Source organism: Rhea pennata, chromosome 1 (assembly GCF_028389875.1).
Source record: "Rhea pennata isolate bPtePen1 chromosome 1, bPtePen1.pri, whole genome shotgun sequence".
Taxonomy (NCBI): domain Eukaryota; kingdom Metazoa; phylum Chordata; class Aves; order Rheiformes; family Rheidae; genus Rhea; species Rhea pennata.
The window spans coordinates 149,961,361-149,985,500 of NC_084663.1; the positions used below are offsets into that span (position 1 = coordinate 149,961,361).

The 24,140-nt window shown below is 41.0% G+C and overlaps 1 protein-coding gene across 2 annotated transcripts in view; it reads left to right on the forward strand.

Moving 5' to 3' along the window:
• Positions 1-11,372: 11,372 nt before the first annotated feature.
• The window catches only part of LOC134154962 (cytoplasmic protein NCK2), a 170,059-nt gene continuing 157,291 nt past the window's right edge, over positions 11,373-24,140 (forward strand). Inside the window, exon 1 of one of the 2 annotated variants that reach the window (XM_062601635.1) lies at positions 11,373-11,673. The gene's annotated coding sequence lies outside the window, so the exon portion shown is untranslated. The remainder of the gene's footprint in view (positions 11,674-24,140) is intronic. The other variant, XM_062601636.1, reaches the window with a different exon arrangement.

Consider the following 24,140-nt stretch of genomic DNA (forward strand, 5'->3'; position numbering starts at 1 on the left):
TAGCTCCCGAGTCATTCGTAAATCACGAACGTGTACCTTACTTTGCAGAAGTCGTTGCCGCGCTGCAGAGGACGACTCCCCGTGCTCTCGCGGTTACTCAGTGCTGACAACACAGGGGCAGGGACTGTGTGTGGCATGACTTCCCGCTGGTGGGACTGGAGCTCAGTGAGCTGCTTGGGGCTTGACCCAATGAAAGGTTTCAGCGCCGAACGGAAGACCTACGCATTACTGAGCCGCCTGCGTTCAGCCCTGCAAATCCGTACCTTCCTGCTTGACTTTCCTCTCGACACCCGGAGCTCTGCCCTTGCACGTGCCCTGAACCGTCCCTGATGCTCCCGTCATGTATGGGCCTGACCTTAATCCGAAAATCGAGCGCTTGCTTGCGGCGAGGGCCCTTCCTTAGAGCAGGCTCACAACCAGAGAGTCGATCCTCGCAGAGGACGCAGCGGTGGTCATGTGTGACACCACACGTGGTGATAGCAGCCTTGAGTACAGTCTCCACATTTGCTGTTGGAGGTGAAGGCAGGATTTACAGGGCGAGAGGAAGGGCGCATGTTGTTACTGCTTAGTGTATCAGGCACTCACCTGGAAGGGAGGGAAGCGCCTGGTCACGTACAGCCAAGATTGCGGCTGCAGGGGGAATATGTTCATTCTCTCCCAGTTTTGAATAAACTTCTTCTCCTAGAGTATAAACATTTACGATTTACTCTAAGAGTTAGCCTTAGGGAAACCCCAAGTGTCTGGAGTAAGAGTTACATTTGTTTCAGGTGATCAATTGCTGTCAGTCAGCAAATTAATCTGAATTTAAAAGGACTCAGGCCGTATGAGTCAGACACACACACTTTTGCTGCACTACTCCAGGAAAAGAATTGGGACGTAAATATAGCCCCGAGCAGGACAGGGTTCTCCCTTCTTTCGGTTGGCTCCACCTCGGAGAGGGGAGCAGAGAGCAAGCAGGAGCTGTGGAGCTTCCAAGGGCCGTTCTGCCCATCATCCCCTTCAGAAGGCAAGGTGAGGGCGCGTGAGCAGGTCGTAATTGGGCTGGGAGATACATAGATTTAAAAACAGCATGGCATTTATCTAATTGAGAAAAAAATCATTGGCAGATATATTCCCCAAACTGTTTCCTTCTGCTAACACTTTTTATGCTACCTGTGATTTTAAGTTGCCTTCAGTTCCATGATAATGGTTTGCCCACAACTCCACTTTTCCAATATTTAACCAGCACAAATTAAAGGCACTTCTTGCTTACATCTTTTAAGTTACAACTGAAAGGGCAAATGGGCTTGCTATATGTCTAATCTTAAATTATAGTAAAAAAAAAAAAAAAAAAAAAAGACCTAAGAGCCTGTTTGAGATAGAAATCCTTTTCTCTGTTTGTTGCTACATTAAAAGGAAAAAAAAAAAAAAAGAAAAAGAAAGGTTTGTCAGGAGTTAATTCTTCTACCATTTTCCTTTCTTTTTGAGCTGGCACTAACCATGATAGCGTTTCCATTATGTGCTGTCTCTGGTGTATTGCTATCAAAGCACACAGAATTTTTCCATTGAGTGGAAAATTGGCAAGGCTTTCTTGTTTACAACTGCAAAGGTAACAATTCTGATAAAGTAATGGGCCGTAATTATGCTACTTTTAGCTAAATTGTGGGAAAAATACCTTACCATTCAGTTAGCCTGGCCAGTACACCTGAAGGTATTAGCCTTAAAACCAGCACTGATTTCTTTTTTCAGAAGCATCGTTAATCAGAGAGGGCTGTGCTCGCTTTTTGACTTCCTGACTTCAGCAAATGAGAAAAGTTAAATAGTTCTTCCTGCAAGTTCCCAAAGTGAAACTTTGGGCTAGAAGGTAAGCAGGCAGTTGTAATGACCTCACGAGATTCCCACTGCTGTCTGTTCTGGCCCCACTTATGTTTTTTCTTTGCATCAACAGTCTTTGAAAGATTAAGTCAGTTTTAGGACTAAAATATAAACAGACAGATGCTGCACTGTTACAGCAATCATGCTATCTCTGTCGTAAAGAGTCACAGGCACAGTAGTGTAGCGCAAGCTTGTTTAAGAAAAAAAATACTGGAGATACTTTCAACTGCAGCTGAAAGCAGATCTAGGCTATTTAAAGCACTTGGGGGGAAAATCCAGGATTACTATTCTCTCAGTGCTTTCTCTCTGTGGCTCTCAAAAGTGCTTTATAAACATTCATTAAGCCTCACAATCCCCCTGGGAAGTGATGTGACACCACCACTTTTCCGAGGGTAGGTAGCGCCATTTGTGGGTGCCCATATTGAGATATTTGGAAGTTTCAGAGATACCAAACACCCAGAACTGCCAAACACTGGCATTCATAACTCAGGACTCCAAGTAGGTACATTAAAAATGGAATGGCAGGCAGTTATTTTTACTTGCCTCATAGTAAAGAATCGCTAAGAAATAAATATTGTCAAACACTTCTTTCTCCACGGCTTAGAGAGCCAGAAATTTCTTGTTTGCTTGCTTTTTCTTTTTGAAAGCTGAGCCTACAGCAACCTGACTAAAGATGTGATTTGGGCAGTTCGGGCTGCAAGGAAAAAAACACACCACGTTGTATGACTCACAGTGAAACTGCAAGAGCAGATGAAATCATTGAGAGCCATGAGCTTTTCTGTAAACAATTTCAAAGTTAGAGACACCCAAAGTACAACGTACCACAGTATTAGGCACCTATTACGACAGGGGGCTATTAAAGCACATCATGCTGCGATGCTCGCTTAAACCGCGCTGGGCAAATGACAGTGCAGGAGCCAGTGTGGAGTCTGGTTCATGAAGTCTTAAGACTTACATGTAGCTCTAAAGGCACAACTCCCTCTTGCTGCAATACTTCCCACGCATTCCCCCTTTGTGGGTATTTTGGTGGAGAGGGCCTGCCGCCTGAAAAATTTGGGGCAGGAATGGGGAGAATGCAACCACTCCCCAAACACTCCCTGCTATCCTTTTCCCACCCACCCTCCCTCCCTCCCATGGTGTGGAGCATCCTCCTGTCCCAATGCTTTTGCAGGAGCTCCCAAGGCAGCAGCTGGCAAGGGAAGAATGGGCATGCTGACGAGGTTTCAAGGCCAGCTGCAAAGGCAAAGGACCTCAAGCTTTGTCTCATAGCAGATTTTCCTGCGGTCTCTCTACAAAGGCAATTAGATTAATTATGGTAAATGAAGTGCAGGGAGAGGAAAACATCTTTTTCCTGACTGACTTGTGGAAGAACTGTCAGGATTTTCCACTATCAATATAACGTAAATGAGCCACAATTAATAAGCAGCGTACACAAGGTGCCCTGTCCATGAGGAACCTCACCAACCAAACTTAAACTCCTAGGAGAGCACGAGGATGCTCCCACACTGGTGAGTTCTGTAGAAAACCCTACAGCAGATGAACAGTAGAACAGCATGCAAAAGTTTGAGAAATAACTCATCTTACATGCATTTACATGTTAATGTGTAGGTTAAAGCCTGGAATAGAACTGATCATTAGTGTTAAGTCTGGTAGCTCCTTAATGCAGTGGACATTTGCTTTTCAGCGTGCATATCACAGCCGAGAAGTGCCTGTTCTGTGTCCCCGCTGTCTGATTGCACAATGTTCAATCCATAGCTACAATGAGCAATCTCTGCTCCAGAGAAGTTTGGCATTGAAATAGCCATGATATCTCAAATCAGGAATTTGCAGAACTATGTGGATCATTTGTCCGGAATAGTCTGTTTCTTGCCAGTGGTAGAATTTGCTTTGAGCAGCACTATCTGTTTCTCCTCTTCATTCGCAAGATGGCACCAACTCAGATACCTGTCCAAACTCTTCTGTTTCATGTGCCCATGTAAGTTCATAGGCTACAGAGAAATACATCTTTATTTACATTGATATGAAAAAGTATTAGGCTAATGAGTGTAAAACCTAGAAATTCAACAGGTCCATCCAAAATTTTTTGAATAAAAAATAGCACCTGATATACTTCAGCCAAACGCTGGAATTTTCAGCTAAATCAGAACTGACTCTGCTGCAAGTCATAAAACTAAAATATACCACCTGTATATAATGCCTTTCATCTGAGAATCTCAGTGCTTTACATTGACAGATTAGCCCTCCAACATCCCAGTGAACCATTACTATAATCATATAAAAGTTAGAGATGCTAAACTGCCAAAGCTTCCCTGAGTAAGCTAACGCTGTACAGTAGTTCAGTGACGGTGACAGCTACAAAACAAAGCCCAGGAGCAAATTTCTGAATTATTTCTTTAGTCTCTAGACAATACTTGCATGTAATAGAGATCATTGAAAAGAATGGTAGTGAAATAGATTTGAGGTTAGATATGCCCAACCATATTAGTTGGTTGCTATCTTTGCATAGCTGTTTAGAAATAGATTGGTGTAAAGCTTAAAAAAAAAAAAAAAAAAAAAAGGAATCAAGGAATCCAGGGAAGCTGTATCCATATTTTGCAACCTGATTTTTCCAGCTCTTTTGTGAAAACTAACAAGTTTTTTTCCTTAAAGTAGTTAACTGTACAGAACATAAGTTCTATTTAGAATACTATCATTTTAAAAATAAATCTTACTTTATTTCAGTTAACAACATATATTTATCATTCTTATTTTGTATAACTAAAAGATTTTCCATGTCTGATTTAACAATTCAATATTTCCAGATTCTCTTATGCAATATTTATATTTAACCAGTGATTTTTATATTGCTGTCTTGTATTCAGTCTTTCTATCATACATAATATTTTAGTAATTTAAATTGTAACTGATGGAGTCAGAGGACAATTTCTCTTTCAATACTGTTACTTCTTTAAACTATTTTTCTTTCAGCTAATTCTAATTTTAATTAGTTACAGCAGCAATTGATTGTACTGATGTACTATTCAATTAATTCCACAGTGGTGAATGAGGCTATTTGCTGAGTGACAGCAAAATACCAGACTACACAGCATTTTACTATAATTACATACCAGTTCTACTGGAAACAGTGGTTCATCTTCTTGTATATCAAAATTATGACAAACTAGTAACGTTTGCTTTGAATGTGTAACAAAACTTGCCTAAAAACATCCTCAAAGAAAGGTCTAAAATTCATTACATTTTTAATATATTGTTTTCTTCCTGTTTCCTAATACATTTCTCATTACAATATAAAGAAAATATCACTTATTGAGTGTAGAGATTATAAACTCCATAATATTAAGAAGAAATTTTTAAAAATGACTAGACAAAGTGTTTTGATGTTAGTTTTTCATCACAAGCACATGCAGATAATCTTGGTGAGCTACTGTAGAACCCAAGTCTTTAGCTCCTATTATTATAGATCGGATGTAGGGAAAAAATCATACTATCTGTGATTATGCTACAATTACAGTCTTTCTTTTCTTTTAATTCCAGATGGAAATATAAAATATAGACTATATTTCCATACTTTCTGATTCAGAAAAAGCAGGTATGGCTATGACCCTTGTAGAATATCGATGATGTATGATCTTGTGGATAGATCTGTGTAGGCTGTAGACTAAAATTTTGATTTCTGAGAGATAACAGTCTGCATTACATAGTCAAACCTGAAATGCTGCAAGAAGCTGAACTTCATACAGGCATATAATAGCAGGTAACAACTTAGAGTATTTGAACTAATTCAGAATTAGCAACCCCAAACATTCAAAAATTCAATCAACACCAGGAATCATGAAACTAATGTAAAATCCTGATTTAAAAACATGTTGATTTTTCTTTTATTTTACTGAGTTTCTAAGTTCATAGGAATTAGGCTTCCAGACTTTCTCCAGCACCCAAGAAGGATGAAAATATTTTCTGAAAGTTGAACTTCTTGCATCACCATATGGTTCTTGAAATTAGTGTTTTAAGAGATACCAAATAGGTTGTATAATAATGATAATACTGCAGTAATTGTCAATACATTTTTCAAAGGCAGAGGCTATGATTAGTCATCAGTCTTTATAAAAGCAACGGAAAGGCTAATGAGCAGAATTTATTTCCTCCTCTGCAGTCAAATGGAGTATTGTTAAGCTGTGAAACTCTGACACCAGTGAGAGCTCTTAGGGGTGAAATCAGCTCTTACAATGCTGATAATTAAGGCTCTTGGCACATGGTACAGAGCTGAGTGGGGAGGGAAACCTAAGTCAGGGCTGTGTTACAGGACAGTTGAGTTGCCTTTACTCACAACCTGCTTTTCCAGTCTCTTGGCCCAAATCATTGCTGCTGCCCCTCTGCTCCATTTGCCAAGGTCCTTGGGTGACCGGATCAACATAAATGTAGATCTGCAGCTTCTCCCTTTCCCACCTCCCCTCAGTCTCCCAGGCTCCAGACTGTGAGAGGCTGAAGGAGGTGTCCTTCCCCTGCCTAGCGGCAGAAAAAGTTGCAGCTGGTGGGTCCTTGCCCAAACAGTGGTGGAGAGGTTTGATGAAGGCCCACCAAGACAAGCTTCACTCACCGTCAGTATGGATAAACAAAAACATACATGGGGGGGGGGGGGAGAAGAAGAAAAGAAATGCTCCTTGCAAACCAAGAAACCACTCTGTGGTTCTCTGGACGTATGTGATCTGTAATTTAGTTGAGGGTCTACTCTCAACTACCACTTATGCAGAGATCCAGTAGGAAGCGTGGCTGCAAAAGCATCTTTTGCAGCCACGCTTCCTACTGGATCTCTGCATAAGTAGTAATGTGCCTTGTTTGTCTTATGTTGCCTCTTCCTGTGCATTTTTTCCCCATGAGAGGAGACTATTAGCCTGCAGTCCTGAGCAAAGTCCAGCGTGGGCAATTATATTTTGCCAGCATAAATTACTCTGGCAGTGGGACTCGCATTCGGTGCTGCTCGCTCTGGGCTGCAGGGTTGTGCTGCCACAGGCTCTGGTCAGGATCTGCTGTTCAAATGTAAAATTGAGATTATGCTGCAGAGTCAAGTCACTCAGCAGCAATATTCTGAATTTCAAAATTATACAAAAGATCAATTTTAACCTTTGAATAGAGTTCAAAAGACATCCCTCAGTACATTTTTACTTTCAAATAAGCAGGAGAATCAAGAGCCCTGACATTTCCAAAGCCCAAAACACAAGTTTGTTTTCCTTACAGAAATACATCGACTCTTAGCAACTGTCTAACACAGATTACAAGAGAATTTATCATAATAAAATGTGATCTGCTGATAGACTTAGTTTGCAGTTTTGCAGCACCTTTAGCTAGCTATGGTCCATTGAATAAGAGAATTTGGATGTATTTTGAGCTCTAAGGACACGTTCTTCCCGTCAGTGTTCTTTGTAAATGTCATTGAAGATGCAGCAGTCATGCAGCAAGTGCGAAAAGCAGCTGTGTTACTGTCAGGCTGAATTAGAATCATTGTGCAAATATACTTAAGTGACTCAGCAGTAGCTAATTGAGTATTTGGGATGTATTCTCCCCTGGTAGAAGTCATGTAATTCCCCTTTGTGGACATGGGAATCAAGCATATGCTTTAAGCAGAACCTATATGACGTGTGGGAATGTATATCCTTTCAGAACCAGATCTTAGGGGAGAAAAAACATGTTAACATTGCTTTCAAAATTTTAATGTTAACTTAATCACAAGTTGGGAAATTTTCTGAAAATTGTTATTAAGATTTCAGATTTTTTTTTCAAATTAGAAAGAATTAAAAGCCACTTTGTTTTTTTCCAGAGTACCTAGAGCTTCTTTATCTCTCTATCTTCTTAGCGGCATAGAATTACATGAATTGAGTTTATTATAATATCAACTTCTTTTAAAAGCAGTTTTGACAAGCAAGAGTAACAATTTCTAAAGTAAGTTAATTTAGATTTTGTATGTTTTCTCTCCACTGAACTAATATCGAGAGACAAAATATCTTGGCTCTCAGTGTCTGAACTGGACAGTACTGTTTTCCAGAATTCAGAAGGATGTTCTGGACCTTCCTTCTCACGTTGGCCTAAGGGAGCCTGTATTAACTCATGCACTAGATAGAGCTGCTGTTGGGGGAAAAAAAATCCGGATAAAGGATTTGCGCACAAAGGGGAAGGAGTCCCACCTCTGAGCTAGTGATCATGTCCCAGCCACTGTGAGGTGTAAATATATCAGTGTTTCTTAGATCTGTAAGGCTGCAACCTGTGCAGAGAAGGTGGCTGCATTGCCTTCCATGAGCAACCTACCATTCCTCTGGACACACAGTAAAGTACGGGTAGCCTTATACATGAAACAGAAAACAGGCTGTCTTAAAAAAAAAAAAAAAAAAAAAAAAAGTAAAGATATCTTCCTATTGCCTAATCATTTTCTCTTTTATTTTTACTAGTTATAGCCTTAGGCTGGGAGAAATATTCATACTATCCTCTCCTGTGTATATATTTTCGAAGGATTGCACTCTTACGAATATGCAAAAGTATATGCTTTGCATATTTACTTTCTTTATACAAAATACTGTGTCCACTGCATCATGTACTGCTTTCACTTCTGTGCAGATTCCCCCAAAACTTGTCATCTTCTCATTTTTAGAACTTAATTCTAATTTAGATCTTTTAAATAACAGTTATTCCAGATGTAACAGCTAATTACGGTATTTCAAAAAGTGTATATTAATATTTCAGTAGGCTCAAAATTCTGAAATACTAGTCAAAGCAGCATGCTAGTCTTTTTTTTGCTGGTGAAACATAAGGATACTTTCAGTAGACAGGCAGTTAAAACACCTTTCAAAATACCATTCCAAACTCTTTTGACAGTATCTTTTGTTTCTCATAAGCCATAGTTTGGAAAACCTTCTTTAATGGATCATGCCTTAAAATTATGAAATACATTTAACAACAGTAAGCTGCAGGGTCCTTAAAGTAGCCCTTTAAATGACGACAATGTGCTCATTTAAATCCCTCCTTGAAACAGTCGTCTTCCACAAATCCTATCTGCATTAATCTGCTAAAGCTAGGTGTGCTTTTTTTTCCCCCAGATACCTAGAAAGAGATCGACTGATCGTTTGGTGTCTTATGCTTCTGAACCCTTTCAGAGATCTAATTTAGATTGTAAACTCTTTGTAGTCATGTCATCTTCCTCAGTGCGTCCTCAGCACAGCAGCGCAGCAGAAAGAAAAACAAAGAAGCAGAAGATTTCTGCTCAATGAAGTTAGCAGGGAGTGGCAAGAAGGGATAAAACTGAAATGGGAAACTAAACGTATATTATAAATATGTAAACTACAGCAGGGATAAATCATCTTTCCAGTAGCGCTCCTCACAGTGTATTTTGTTCTGGCAACCACAGAGACTTATTTCTGAAAATCCTCAAGCAACCACTCCCGTTTAAATTCAGAGTTTGCGCTTGCAGGAGCAAAGCTGGAGCTGGAGTGAGGCCTCACCCCACTCATCTACGTGAAGGGGGAGCACAGCAGAATCCTAAATGCCATTCCTGGAACCCCAAATATTTTCTAAACCTAAAAAAAAAAAAAAAGTGTCATCTGATTATTGTTCAGAGGGGAAGATGAACACCTCTCCAAACCAAACAGCTTGCAGGAAAAGACTTGAAAGGGGCTTTCTGTTCTTCCCTCAGGGGCATGCGATGTCTTCCTTGGAGGAAACAAGGGACCACATTTTTCTTTCAGTTTTATCTAAGAGGCATGTGAAAGGCAATTAGGTCTTCTGAAACCACCAATTGAATGTTGTAGGAGTAAGTAAAAATTAACAAGGGGAAGCGGGAATTATTCAAAGACTTACTAACTATTAAAATAGGAACACAAAAAAACCTCAAAACAAGTATTTTTTTTTTAACTGGAAGGGGGAATTACTCGAAGACTTACCAACCATTAAAATAGGAACACAAAAAACCTCAGAACATTTTTTTAAAACTGGAAGGGGGAATTATTTGAAGACCTATCAACTATTAAAATAGGAACACAAAAAACCCCTGAGAACAAGTAATTTTGTTTTCAAACTGGAATGTTTAAGAGTTAAACATCTGTGCACTAAGTTCTGCCTGCTATTTTTTCCTCGGTCAAGGAAAGTAAGACAGCGGTCTCTCAGTACTGCTGAATTTACTCTGGATTTAGAAAAGGTGGCATTGCACAGTATTATCTCTAAAGCCAGGAAAACTGACCTTAAAAAAAAAAAAAAAAGACTAAACCGGTACTGGTAAAGCACAAGTGTCATCCCTTCAGACAGGCATGTGTTGAAACTGGGTGTGTGCGTGTAAGTTTTAGACCGTTTCAAAGTGACTTCCTTTTGTAGCGTTATTCTCTAAACTCTCCAATTCACTCCGCAAGGACAAATCTTTGCCTTCTGCTAGAGCCCGGTGACAGCGAGAGCTGGCAGGGGCGCCTGTTGAGAAGAGGAAGCCACATTCCTGCGGGCACAGCAGATCAGCGCCTACACCGTAACCAACTAGCCTCGATCATTTCCACGAGAGATTTCGTTCCTCAAAGGCTGGTGGGGTTTTTTGCTTTGCTTTGTTTTGTTTGTTTTCTTTAACCATTTGTAGGATATTCCTTTTCTGGCCTTTCAGGAGGAAGCAGGTCCCTGCAGAAGCTGGCAAGCACGAGCCCCTGGGCAGCTGCACGGCTCCGGCTCCTCGCAGCCCAGGTGGCCGCTCCGACGAGCCACGCACCGGGGCCACGGCGTTTCCGGAAAGAAACGCGACTCTGGCCGGTTTCCCTTATGTTTAAGGATGCCGCTTTCCTTAAGGAAAAAAAATGAACCAAAAAACCCCAAAATAACCACACGGGCAGCTGCGCAGCGATTACAGTAAATACCGAGCCCATGTGATAAACCCAGCAGAAAGGCTGAAAGTTTACAGGGGGCAAAAATAACTAATTAATTAAATAAATAAATAAATACAAGAGGCAGGAGGAGCGAGGCCAGGGAGCGCACAGCACCTCCGCGCTCCGCGCCATTCCCGCGCCGGCCCGCGGTGACGTCACGGGCCCCGGCCAATGGGCGGCAGGGGCGCCCTGCTGCCAGGGCGGAAAGTTGCCCGCGCGGCGGCAGCGACCCCCGCGGCGGCGGCGCTGCCGCGGCGCCGGTTCGGTGCCCCGGCTCGGTGCCCCGGCTCGGCCCCGCGGCGCCGGCCCAGCCCGCGCAGCGCTGCTCCCCTCCCCGCTCCCCCTCTCCTTCCGCCCCGTTTCCTATAAGCCTCTCGCCGGTACTTTCCCCGGGCGCTTCCGCTCCAAGCGGGCAGCCAACGGGGATTTTCGCTGGGGGTGTGCCGCGGCTCCTGGCGCCTGCGGGGTGTGGGGGCGGGGAGCCGCGGGAGGCGGCGGCGGCGCTGCCGGGGTGCGAGGGAGAGTCCGGGGAGCTCCTCCCGCGCGATCCCGGCAGCGGCAGCGGCAGGAAGGGCAGGGCGGGGGCGGGGGCTGTGCCGGGGGGGGCGGGCGGCTGGCGGGGGAGGGGCCGCTGCCGCCGCCGCCGCCGCCGGGCGCAGCAGGCTGAGGGGAGGCAGGAGCGGAGCCGCCGCTGAGGGCCGGGGCCTTGGACGCGTCCGGCGCGGCGGAGGAAGAGGAAGGGGGGGAGCCGGCCCCTCTCGGAGGGCGCAGCCCGCATCCGCCCTGGGAAGGGAAGAGGGAAGGGAAGGAAAAGGGGGAGCGAGCGAGCGGGCACCGCCGCTGCCGCCGCCGAGACAAAGAAGCGGAGCCCGCCTGGGCTGGGAGCCTCCCCGCCGCTGCCATTGCTAAGCGCCCCGCTGCCCGCCTGCCGGCCGAGGTAAGCGCGGCCGCGGGCGGGGCGGGACGGGACGGGACCCGCCGCAAACTTGTGGCGGCCGCCGCGGGCCGTTGGGGCGGCCGGAGCGGGGCGCGGCGGGGAACGGCCGTTGGCGGGGCGGGGCCGGGCGGCGCGGGGTGGGGGGGGGCTCGCGCCCCCCTCCCTTCCTCCCCTGGGGGGAGGGGGGGGATTTACCTGCCGCGGGGTGGGGGGAGGGGGAGCTGTGCCACGTCCAGCCGCGGGAGGGGGCGGGGGGGGGGGGGATGAAGGAGCGGCGGCGGCTCCTCCTCATCCTCACCGAGTTGTGCGCGTGTGTGTGTGTGTGTGACAGGCGCCGCTTTGTGTCACCCGCCGTGTCCTGGCTGGGGCAGGCCGGGCCCGGGCGCCCCCGTCCCTGTGCGGGGGGGAGTGCGGGGGGAAAGGGGGGAGGATCAGGGCCGCCCCCCGCGGGGCTCCGGCGCGGCCCGGAGCGGCCGCTGCTCGGGGCCAAGGATGAGCGAGATAATCTCTAGGCGGGTATTTTTATTATATTATTTGGCACGGAATAACCTCTGGTAACAAAGTTGACTTCGCCCGTGGGCTCGCGTCGGGTATGGGTAAATCTAGAAGAAATAGCCTTTTTAAAAAAAAAAAAAGAGAAAAAAATACTATTATGTTTTTTTTAAAAAAATATTATTATGAATTATTTATCTCGCGACGTGCGTTGCCCCGGGAAGAGGGCAGCCCGGGCACCCGCGCCACCAAGCCGTGTTTCGCAAAAGTTTTGCGGAGCGATCTCCGCGGCACTGGGGGCAGGGAGGAAAGCGCTGCGTGCTCGCAGGCCCTTAGGTACGCGGGGGAAGCGGGGCGCCTGGCGCTGCCCGAGCAGCGTGCGGGAGACAGCGAGCTTCGCCTCCTGCAGGGCGGGAATATTCTGGTAACCACTGCGCCGCGATACTCTTCCTACCTTTATTTATTCCCCCCCCCCCCCCCCCCCGTCCTTTCCATTCGTTATTTTCGGCTTTAATACAGCTAAAACGTTTTGTTTTGTTTTGGAGGAATGGAGTGAATGAACGTCGGTATAATACACAGTCGACATTGATGCTGATGTAGGTATATAACAAAAAGCCAAAGCAGCGCAAGATAGGTAAATTGTGCTGTTTGTTCAAAAAAAGTACCTCCTCTCTTGGGGAGGGGGGGCAGAGGGGTTGGAGGGGAAAAATATTTAAGTTTATAGAGCTTCTTACCCTGGCTTTAGCTAGAAGTGTGACTGCACACACAGATACCCTTCGCTGGCAGGTTGGGTGCAGTGGCCCACCTCAGAAAAAGTTGTTAGATGAGGGTTTGGGTTTGAATTCAGGTTTGACTTGTGACCAGTTAATCATGTATGCCTGTACTGTAGTTTGTTTGCTAAGATCTCCTACTAGTTTTTTATAGTGCATGTGGCCTTCTGTGTGTGAGAGCTGTATTATGAATTAGAAATAGTTTAACTTCAAATTGTCCTTTTTTCTTTGTTGTTTTAAAACTTAAATGCTAATTAACACTCAACATGGATTTAAAACACTGTTCCTCTAACTGAATTCTATTTCTTCTACTTTGAAGCAAAATTTGTTTCTGAGGAACATACTCTTGTAACAGCTTCATGTGGACTTCTCCTTAATGAAACATGGTAATGCCCTTATAAAAACAAATCTGCATGGCCTGACCAGGCATGGTTTATATCATCGAGAGTTTCGCCTGGTGATTTAATATGGAGGAATTTGAAAGGGCTTATTGGGTAGGAGCTTTTTAAGAACTTCTCTTTAAAAGTGCTACTTCTGCCACTGCTTTTTAGGAATCCTAAGCAATCAGCACCTTGCAGATGATGGTATTGTGTTTTTTGTTTTTAGGATTATAACTTATGAATGACTTTACTCCTTAGAAATATATTTTTTTTAAACTTTGGAAATTGAAATTTTCTGACCAAGTAAGAAGAACTTAAGCTTTATTACCCAAGGAAATATCATTTTGTCTGCATAACTTTGTCATCTTGAAACTTTGATGAAGGGTATCACTTTTGGGAACTGTGAATAAATGTGTAGATAGAAGGCACTTATACTAGTCAAGGCTGTAATTAGAAAATATTTTAGTAGAGACTATGAAACGCATATAGGCTCTGCTTGTTCTCTCATAGCAATGTAAGCTGTTATATTAGCCTTTTATCTCTTTTAGATGGTATTTCCAATTGCTGTTTTGATATTGTTATACAAAATCTCCTTTTCTATATTTCTCCAGAAGCAACAGTGGAACTAGCCACTGTCTGTCTGCATGGTCCCCTATATTGTGTTCTCACTACCGAATAGCTGATTAATTCAAAACTCCAGCCCTTGACTTATTACTGCAATGAAAAGGGAACTTACTGTCCCTTTTCTTTCCTCGCACTCATTTCTTTTGTAATTTCCTGGCTAGCTGTGTGAGAGTGTAAGGAAAGGTATTTGCTGTCATATGTGTCTCCTCATATCTACCCTCTGCTACAGAAGAGGGACAAGGTTAGCGGAGTCTTCCATCCTTTGTTTTTTTGTGTACTCTGATATTCTGTATTCCTTTGTAGTGCTCATGGCTTTCCTGAGCAGCAGCTGTAACAGTAGCAAGTCAGAAAGTGATGTTCAGATAGCTTTGTTTGCTGGCTATGATCTTGAGCTGCAGCAAAACTGGCTGGAGTATCCTTGTTGTTCATACTGCTTGGGCCCGAGAGCTGCTTCCAGGCTCTTGAAGACAGTGCTGAATCACTTTGCTTGCTTTGGGGTCAAAATCAAAACCAAGAAGTTTTTGAATCTGAAGCTTATATTCTAGAAGATATTTTCCATTTGCATTGAGGGACTGATTGTTTGAAAGTCACTGCTGTTTTGTTCCTCCTCCCCCCCCCCCCCCCCCGGTGTTATGAGAAAGCAGGATTGATGCTGGGGAATTAATCAGGATATTTGAAGGAATTTTCAGGTAACTGTCTATGAATATAGGATGTTGCCGTGTTTCAGCCAGCTCTGTCTGAATTGTGACGGAGGGTGCTGGACACACTTCACTGGACACATTGCTTAGCTGAAGTAGGTCATCTCTCATGTTCAGGAGGCAGTCTGACTGTGTGGAGAGTGAGTTGAGGTGCTCTGCAGGAAAGCTGCTTTTTACTTCTGCTGAAATAATAAACAAAGATGATGCACATTATTGTTGTACTTACTAGGTGTACAGGAATGTTGCAAAAAGTTATCTTACACAGAGTGATACCTCTCTTTGAAAGTCAAGGAATCCTTATCAGTTCCTGGGTTGGAAGACCTTCATAGAAAATGGGGTGGCGTTTGTAATGAGAGAAGTAGCATTGTTTCTTCTTCCTGAAGATTTAAGTGAGGCCTATGGTATTAATTCAGCTACTGCATTGTTGTCCAGTGTTCCGAAAGAGATACTATATGAGATCCTGGTGACTTATGCCTTTTGAGAAATGCCTTTTTTGCTTGTTTTTCTTCACAAATTTTGTAAATGTTGGCTGAGGTATACTAAGATAATTTCTATTTAAGGTAGTTCCATTCCATTTAAGTTTTTCTTGCAGATTCAGTTAAACCCATTAGTTTCCTCATTGTAACTTAGTCTGCTGTGTTCTGCCCAATTAAACTGTTGCTCTGTTCAGTGATGGGTATTCTAGTTAGGTTCCCGGGGGCTAGACGTCCAGTTTGGCAAGCCAGCATGCGCGCGCACACACACACACACACACACACACACACTCACACTCTCCAGTAGAAAGCAGTTTATTAGTAGATACTTACAAACAGACCGACCGGATGGTAGTCTCGAGAAGGACCACTCCAATGCTTATCCCGATTATCTGCATGATGAGAGAGAGTCAGCAGGCACAATCTTTTCAGGCGTCCCCGAGGAGGCAACATGGTCCTCTGTTGTGTAGCAGCCTCCCTCTGCTTCAGAAAAATTCCGTATTTATGGTTATTCGCAGTAGGCGGGAGTCCCGGCACATGGGGCCAACAAGTGCAGAGAGTCTAGACCAGCTCCACCCCGGTTGCATAACCAGGCCAAGATACTGCGCATGCAAGCAGACTTATTTCAGGGGCCACATTGACTTTGGGGGTCGCTCTTCCATTACTCTTCAACTTCTGACCTTCATGTTGACTGCTTCTCATGATTATTCTGTGGCTTCCAGCCACAGAATCCATATGTAACCAACCACTGTTCTTTCTCACAGATTTCCAAGACCTTGTTAGTTAGTTATTTGTATTCTGCTTAACACAACAATATTGTTCTAGAGACGAAAAGGTTACAACACTAGACCATTCTCACCAAGTATCAGGTAGCACAGATACAAAATTTACAACATGGACCATTCCCACCAAGTATCACGTAGTACGGACACAAAAGTTAGAACATGGACCATTCCCGCCAAGTATTGCATAGTACGGACATAAAAGTTAGAACATGGACCATTCCCACCCTGATCCAAATATCACATAGTACAGATACAAAAGTTAGAATGTGGACCATTCCCGCCAAGTATCGCGTAGTATGGATACAGTGGGTGAAGTAATTATTTGAAGTGTTTTTTCCCCCCCCCCTTGGAGTAATCTTTTTTTCCCTCCATCATAAGGATTCTTAATTGTTTCATAAATGCTAACAAAATGAGTAAATTTGAAGTGTATTGAAATACAAAATATGTATTTTTATATTCTATTAAACATATATGACACAACAAATGAGTTTGTTTCTCACTGCTAACAAAATAAGATCATATTTTAGAACCAGCATAAATTAGTTGGTGTGCAGGGAGGTTGGCAAAGTATATTTTTAAGATTTAATATAGTATTGTAAATGTTATAAATTCAGGTGCAGAGGAATAAATCTTGATCATAGTATAGCAACCTATTACATTTTAAATGATTACAAACACACACATTAAGCCAGGGTTAGCAAAGTTTTAAAAATGCTTGTGTTCAGAAAAATATCTGTTACAGTGGAAGATCAGACATGCTAGTGTATCCATTATTTTTTTGAAATGATAGAAACAAACTTTGTGGCTTTAAGGCTTTCCCTTTTTATGACATCCGTAGGTTGGGTTTGCTGGGTTTTGGTCCTGAGGTCATTAACAAGCATTAATATGGTGATATGTAGCTAATACTGATAATTCTGTGGAGCAGACAGTGAGGTGAACATATTGAGAGAGACCTGTATTCTCAAAAATGCTGCTTCTGTATGTTATAGTCATGGCAGAATGCAGGTGCAAAACACAATGCAATACAGATGCATTTTTAGTTTAAGCTGCAGAAATGAGTCAATTTTAACTCCTCCAACTAATTATCTGTAGAGTACACAAAACTGCACACGTAGTTATTGAGATAGGTATTAAGATACTCTGCAGATAGAGTAAAGCTGAAAATTTTTTATTATAGAAAACCTGGTGTCTTCAGTATGTTTATTAAATCAGGTAGCAACTTTTTGAGGCAGTCTTCTCCGTTTTAAAATCAGATAAAGTATAAACATCTTTATTATTAAGATAGTGTTGGAAAGAAAGTGTAGTTAGGAGATCACACATTACCCCAGTGTTTCAGCAAGCTGTGCTGTTTTGATAGCTGGGATATTTTCTTCTGTCATTTCTTCTGAGGCTCCCGCTTTAGGTAACTGCTGAAGTGCGAGGAGTGTGTTTGCTGTGCCAGGGCTGGGACAACTTCCTCAGTTGTTTAGCTGAGATCAATAACAAAAAAGGCACAGGCCTTCAGGGTCTTCAAGTTATTATTTTTTTTTGGTCAAAATGCAGATTTTAGATTTTCTTCTGACCTGTTAAATGTTTTGGCTTCTGGAAATGCGCAGAATTGTTGGTGCCTTTAGTGTAGACAAAAGTACAAAGATAGGAAGGCAAATCTCAAGGTTTTGTGAAAGGGTAGAGGTTGAGGAATCCATTCATAAAGCAGATGTACTAAGTTTTATCTTGTTATGATGTGAGCAAGTGCTTTTAGCTGAGTGCTGTAGGCTTCTCTTGGCTGTCTCTTTTTACAGCTTACACTGGATCAGTTTGGTGCAAATATGAAGCAGCAGTCCAAATCTGCAAATAAACTAGAGGAGGGTTAGCAAAAACAGGTGCTTTGCTACTTATGCCGGGGCAAGATCCTGGGTTCTGTTAGCAGTTTACTGTTAAAAGAAAATAGTCCTAGTATTTTTTTAAAAAATAAACTGTTGTAAAAAATGAATCTAATTCTCTTCCAACTTAATTATATTATCCTTGTTTATTTAAAAAAGTGGTCATAAAATGTAGTTTTAGGTGCTATCCTTAAATTAAAATAGGTCATTGCAGAATGGAAAGGTTTTAGAAATTGTGTTGCTTGTTAGTGATACAAAATATAAATTACATGTGCTAGTATAAATATGAGATTTTCTAATTTGTCCTTCTTGTCAAATTTCAGATGGCTAAAGTGATCCTTTTTGTATACTAATTCAGTTTTAGTTAACTATATAGTAAAAGGAAGCAGTTTTAACAATTTGATTAGTCCCTTCACAATGGTTTAGGATGGAAGAGGAACACTAAATCTAGATTAAACTTATTTTACATATGGAGAAGTAAATTGATATATTACTGTGAATTTCTTTAGATCATTCTGGAGTAATAAAGCATTTGAAGGAACAGCAATAAATTAAGATTCCCATTTGGCAAGCCTTGGCACTGATAACAGTGGAGAGAAATCACAAGTATTGATCGAAGTGGCTTCTTAGTTTTTGTTGTAATAAGAATGCTCTCAGTGTAGCGTAGCAGGGTTATAAGGTCTGTCTTTCTGTTCTTTGAAGAGCGGTGTATTCCATTTGTTTTCTCTCACATCCATTCTGTGTCTTATTTGGCTACCGGTACCAGCCTAGACCATTGCTCTTCCACAGGGATTCACTTCTTGTTTGACATCCTAATGATGTTTTGGGTGGTGACCAGGAAAGTATTTTTGAACTTTTTGATGCGAAAGGAAAGACATGTGATTGTATGATGTGTTCTCAGGCTGAATTTGCACAGCTGCCCTGATGGCAAATCACATGTTCATTTCCCTGAACGAATGGTGTACCTCCAACTGGCAAAGAGTGTCATCAAATTTGAGAGATCTTGAGTGATGATGTGTCAAGGATGCTACGCTCTATACTGACTGCTACGCATGAATCTTGCCACCCAACTTAACAAAATTTCTTGTAGGTTTTTCTTGGTTTTGAGTTCAGGTAGAAAAACAGGTGCTCTTTGTAAAACTAGATTTATTATTTGTTGGAAACAAATAATTTGTTGTTTTGAAAACAACAAATTTGTTTTCAACAAACAAATTTTCAAAGATAAAAATTTATTTAGGCTTCATCCAGTCACTTTAAAGATCTGTATGTTTTTTGGTGACAAGCTCAACAAAATGACTTGGAGAAAACTATTAAGTATATTTTAGGCCAGAAGCAGGCATTTATTTACTAATTTTTCATTTTGTGTCAGTGCTTTAGTCAGTAAGAATATGACTACTACTCTGCTAGTTCTGCTGTGAAAAGCAGGGAAGGGAGCTGACACCTGGAGAGGGGCCGGGAACTGGGACATTGGCACAGATGGTTTGTTTGTTTTATTTTTAGCCTTGATTTTGTTTATTAGTAAAGTTGCAGTTTCAGTTGGACAGCTGTTCTTGGTTTAACCAAACCCCAGGAGTCTTGTAAAGTCAGATAAAAACTTGTAAATACTAACTCTGTGTATTTTGTATGGGAATATTATGTTGAGTTGCAATCCTTCAGTTTTTAGCACTCTTTTGTAACTCTCTTGACTCAGGTGACATGCGAACAGTATTTGTGAATGAAGAATTTTTTTTCGAGTTCTGCATTATTTTTTGTCAGCTGTACTTTCTGGCTATTTCTTTATCAAAAATTAGCACTAATTAACTGTTGAAAAAAGATATCATTTTAGTATCTTTAAATAGTCCTTTCTAGAACTTCTTGTAATCCACTGGACATAGTATCTTTGGTAATACGACTTAATACATACCATTTTTCCCAGTGAGTGTTGAATTTTTGTAAAAGTCTATGCTATTTTTGTGGCTTGGTAATTTTAATTAAAAATGTTGGTCGCAATTGTAAAAACTTTGACTACAGTATGCTATAGCCAATTTTGTTTTCCTTTAATTATTCTATGTTGAATATTAAAAAAAAAAAAAAAAAAAAAAACAGATGGGATTTATGGGTATAAAGTTTTTTATCTTTATACCAAAAAAGAGTTAAAACCATTCTGCTTATGAATATTGAGCTTCACCTTTTCTATCCTTCCAAAAAAGACTAAGATAAAAATTGATGATCAGTATCCCTTCGTTAAATGATCAGTTTTGTAGTCCATCTTTCTGCTAGTGCCGCAGGAATAGTATAGAAATAATTATATTATGGACTCTTCATAAATTCACACTGTTTTGAATTCCATTTAATTCAAATAGAGAAAGAAATTAATGCTAATATCCCAAATAATTAATGCTGTAATAAAGGATCTGCCTTCCACTTGACACTGAATGACTTATGTTTCGTTACATCAAAAGACTTAAATCATTCCAAGCTCTGAATATTAAAATTCTAGTTCATGAATATTAGAAATTTAATCAGATACCTCAGTAAGGACTGTGTAGATTGTATTGGGTATAAAAATGGGTGATAATAAAGCTTGTGTTTAGCACAAGTATCAAAATATGACACATCATTTTCATGAGCTCTGAGGCTCTTTTAAGGGATGCATGGGGAATCATAATGAACAGAAATGTTATAGACCTCCTATGACAGAAATCTATTAGTCTATGTAATGTTGTTATTAAGGCTTTATGTGTCTTTCCCGTTAGTACCATTTTGTAATATTGTTGGCTATATTCCTTTAGGATCTTTTCCATTATTGCTGACCTGAGATCTTGGATGTTTATTTTGTTCAGCTGTTCCTTTTGTCCATCTGGAATTTCAGGAAGATACAATGTCATGGTAGTTTTAAAGCTTTGCTGAAGTGTTCTTACTTTGTTGTATATCCTAACATTCCTTTTGTTTCTGTGGTCCTGTGAAAATGTAAGATACGCTTAACAAGTACTAGTAGTCTTACTGAAGTGAACACTTCTATTTACAAAAACACAAAGCTGAGCCCGTAAGCATGTCTTTTCAAGACAAGAACCAAGATTACATCACAGATCAACTAGATTTTCGTTTTATGTTCTTTAAATTATCAAGATATGTATGTTAAATTACATACTGAACTTCTGGCTGCAGTGTCTCATAGCCAGCTTATTTTTAGTCAGACCTTGCACCTATACATTGCATATTGAGTTAACTATAACCAGTCCCATAAAATTAGTGGGACTGCTGGTAGTTAAACACTGTTTAATGGATGATAATACTGAGATGCTGAAGAATGAGAATAGATCAGGCAGTGCTTGATATAGTGCCTGCTCAAGTTGATAAAGAAAGGAAGTTGTTCACTGGGAAAACAAAGAATAGTTGGTGTTTAATTTTAAAATAATGGAAATCTAGAATTTAAAATAGAAAATGTGGCTATATAAAAGCAGAAAAATCTTAAAAATTAAAATATAGTGCAAGAAACTCCCTTAAAAACGCTTGAGATTTGTAATGTCTATTTTGGAGGAATTGAGGTCTGAAGATAAGTGAATTAATGCAGATTACGGAAATAATTGGTTTTTAAAACATTTCCCCCCCATAGTTTAACTATAATACACTATTTAATAGTGTAACTAGAGTTAGTTCGGTTTCCTATGGTAAGATTTCTTTTCAGGTTATCAGTGTGATTTAGCTGTTCTGTTGTCTGATTTTCTTCTTTCTACATAGATAATTCTAGTGATTAAATAGTTAGACATTTGGATTCTTTTGAGATAACAACATACTCCTGGGTAAAAGTAGATACTATAACTGTGGATTATGGTATCTGGGTTAATGGCTATTGTCCTAATACTTATGCAGAAATTGCATACAATTATGAAGTATACATAGTATTAGAAGCAGCTTGGTATTCAGCAGGTTGTGATGCTCTTGCAAAGTAGACGGTATGATTTCAGAAGTTTGATTCTTCAAAGATAGCGATTGAGTGATGTGAGGGAATTGTGAAGGTGGGGGAAGTTATGCTAGATGAAAGACAATTATTGTGATAGTTCAGCTAGAGCACCTATTGCTATATTATCAAGCTGTTTCAGTGATGGAAGAAACTGGGAGGGATTTGGTGTATTGTGGCAAGTGTATCCGTTAAAAATGGTTTCTGTTTCTAAATGTGCGTGTGTTCAAAATACTTAAGCATTTTAAAATACAATCCACTGGTGAATATATAAGATAGGAATATGAAAGTTCTGCAGGTTAATTTTAGTAATATTATTTCTCTAGTTTCACTAAACTTCTGTAAAAATATTTAAGTTGTGATTTACAAACATTCATGTAATGTCTTCATAACGACCCAATATATCTTTATCAGTAATATTTAAAAATGGAGCTGAAATGTGTTTTAGACATAACTTCTTGGATCTTGGTTGGAAATATACTTTCATATTTAAAATGCTGTTATCTTACTTTACATATGTTTTCTGTATCTGCTGTTAGTTAACTATAAAACAAACACTTTTGAGATGCTAGTACTGGTAGGAGAAATACTGCCTTCTATAAATCAACAAGATAATGCTAAACTCTTATAATTGTAAAGCCTTCTTGCTATTGATTAGAACAGCATCTGGAATTAGAAATGCCAAGCAATAGGCAGTTTAAAACATTTTTTTCAACATATAAACTACATGTATATGATGAAGGTACTGCTAAGGATGAGTAATTATGTCTGTCAGCTGGAACCGTCTGTGCTCCCTACTCACATAGGAGGTGTTTGTAGAAGTTCAGGGTAGGGCTAGTCAACTGTATGCAGCTCAGAAACAAAGAAAACGTGGTGTCAAAGAGCTTCAGTCGTGTCCACCAGTCAGCTGTCACCCCTAGCCCTCATTCCAGACTGATGGGGAAAGAAATCAGTTTTTGCCTTTCAAGTACCAACCCACAGGTAGACCTGCAGCTGAGTCTCTGCTGTATTTTCCTGTGCTGTTGAAAATACAGAGGGGCAGGACACCTGAGAACTGCTGCCTAACCTACCTAGTCAGCACTACCTGCCTGCTGCTGTCTGGACTGACAGTAGCCTTTGGGTCCTGGTTCTGTCCCTATTTTCCTAGGACCAGTGTTTTAAACATAAGAGATGTGTGCAATTTGTGAGAAGCCATGCCTGGTTTTAAACAGTTAGATTCCAGTGGATCATTTAATTGGTGACATTGTCAGAAAAATATTGTAATCTGATTGCTCTAAAAAAACCCAGGCAGTAAGAATACTTGCATCTGATCGTGGTCTAATTCATAGTTTTACTTATTGTGTACATTTAGATTTTCTCAGGGAAGTACCACTTCATCTACTTCATTTTATGAATTTTGTAAATACCTGATCTCGACTTTAGAAAACTTTTAATTTAGGTAGCACAAACCCTGATCTTTTTACCTAAACAGACAATGATCAGCTCTGCTTTACAATTTGACTAATCTTTTCCTTCTTCCTCTTTCATTTTGCAATATTTTGTACATAGTGGTGGTTAGGAATAGCCTTGATCATGAGTGGATGTTTTTTGAATTATCTATAGTACATTCGTATGGTAGAAATGTTTTTCAGCAATTAAAAAAAATTGTTAAACTAAACCTCTGTGTCTTGTCTGGAGTAATGACATTCATTTGGGAGTAAAATGAGCAAGATTCAACTCAAACATTTGAGTTAAGTGTATTCAAAAATACAGTAGATGAGGCTTGTGAAATAAGGATAGTTAAAGCCACACTTCTGGACTCTCATATACAGCATTTCTATATAATTGTTTTAAATCTTCTTCCATTAACATGTTCTGGCACTGGATTAGGGTATTGGATTGAGTTCAGCTGGAAGGTTGACTCCGATGTGTTTTAGTCAATAAATGCTTTCCACTAAATAAAAAGAAGCATTTTCATACTGAGATTTTTTTTTTTTTTTTTTTTTTTTTTTTAAGTATTTTACATTGGTTTTGTAACCTTTCCAGTGTGATTGTTTTAAAACAGTGTAAATGTACAGAAAGTTGAAAACAGTGTTTGGTGTCAGTCCTGTGGAGAATGCCATACATTGCTGCAGCTGTTGTGGGAGAGCAACGATACTATATTGACTCTTATCTCTCCTCCCCCCCCCCCCCCCAACCCTCTTCTTGCATTTCACAACCCTTTACTTTAATCCCTCGTCTAAAATGTATGATTCAGTCTCCTTTTCCAGGCCACCAAGATCTCCTCGTGCTGCCGTTGCAGTGGTGACTCGAGGCCCGTACTGTGTGGCTGCTGTTAGGTGCTGTAAAGTTGCATGTGTTCTGGGTAAGGCCCTTTCCAAGCAGCGTGGAAGCTGTCAGGCAGCTGAATGTCATCCTGCTACTGCGCTCTGAAATCCTCGTGTAACAGTCTACGAGCAAAGTT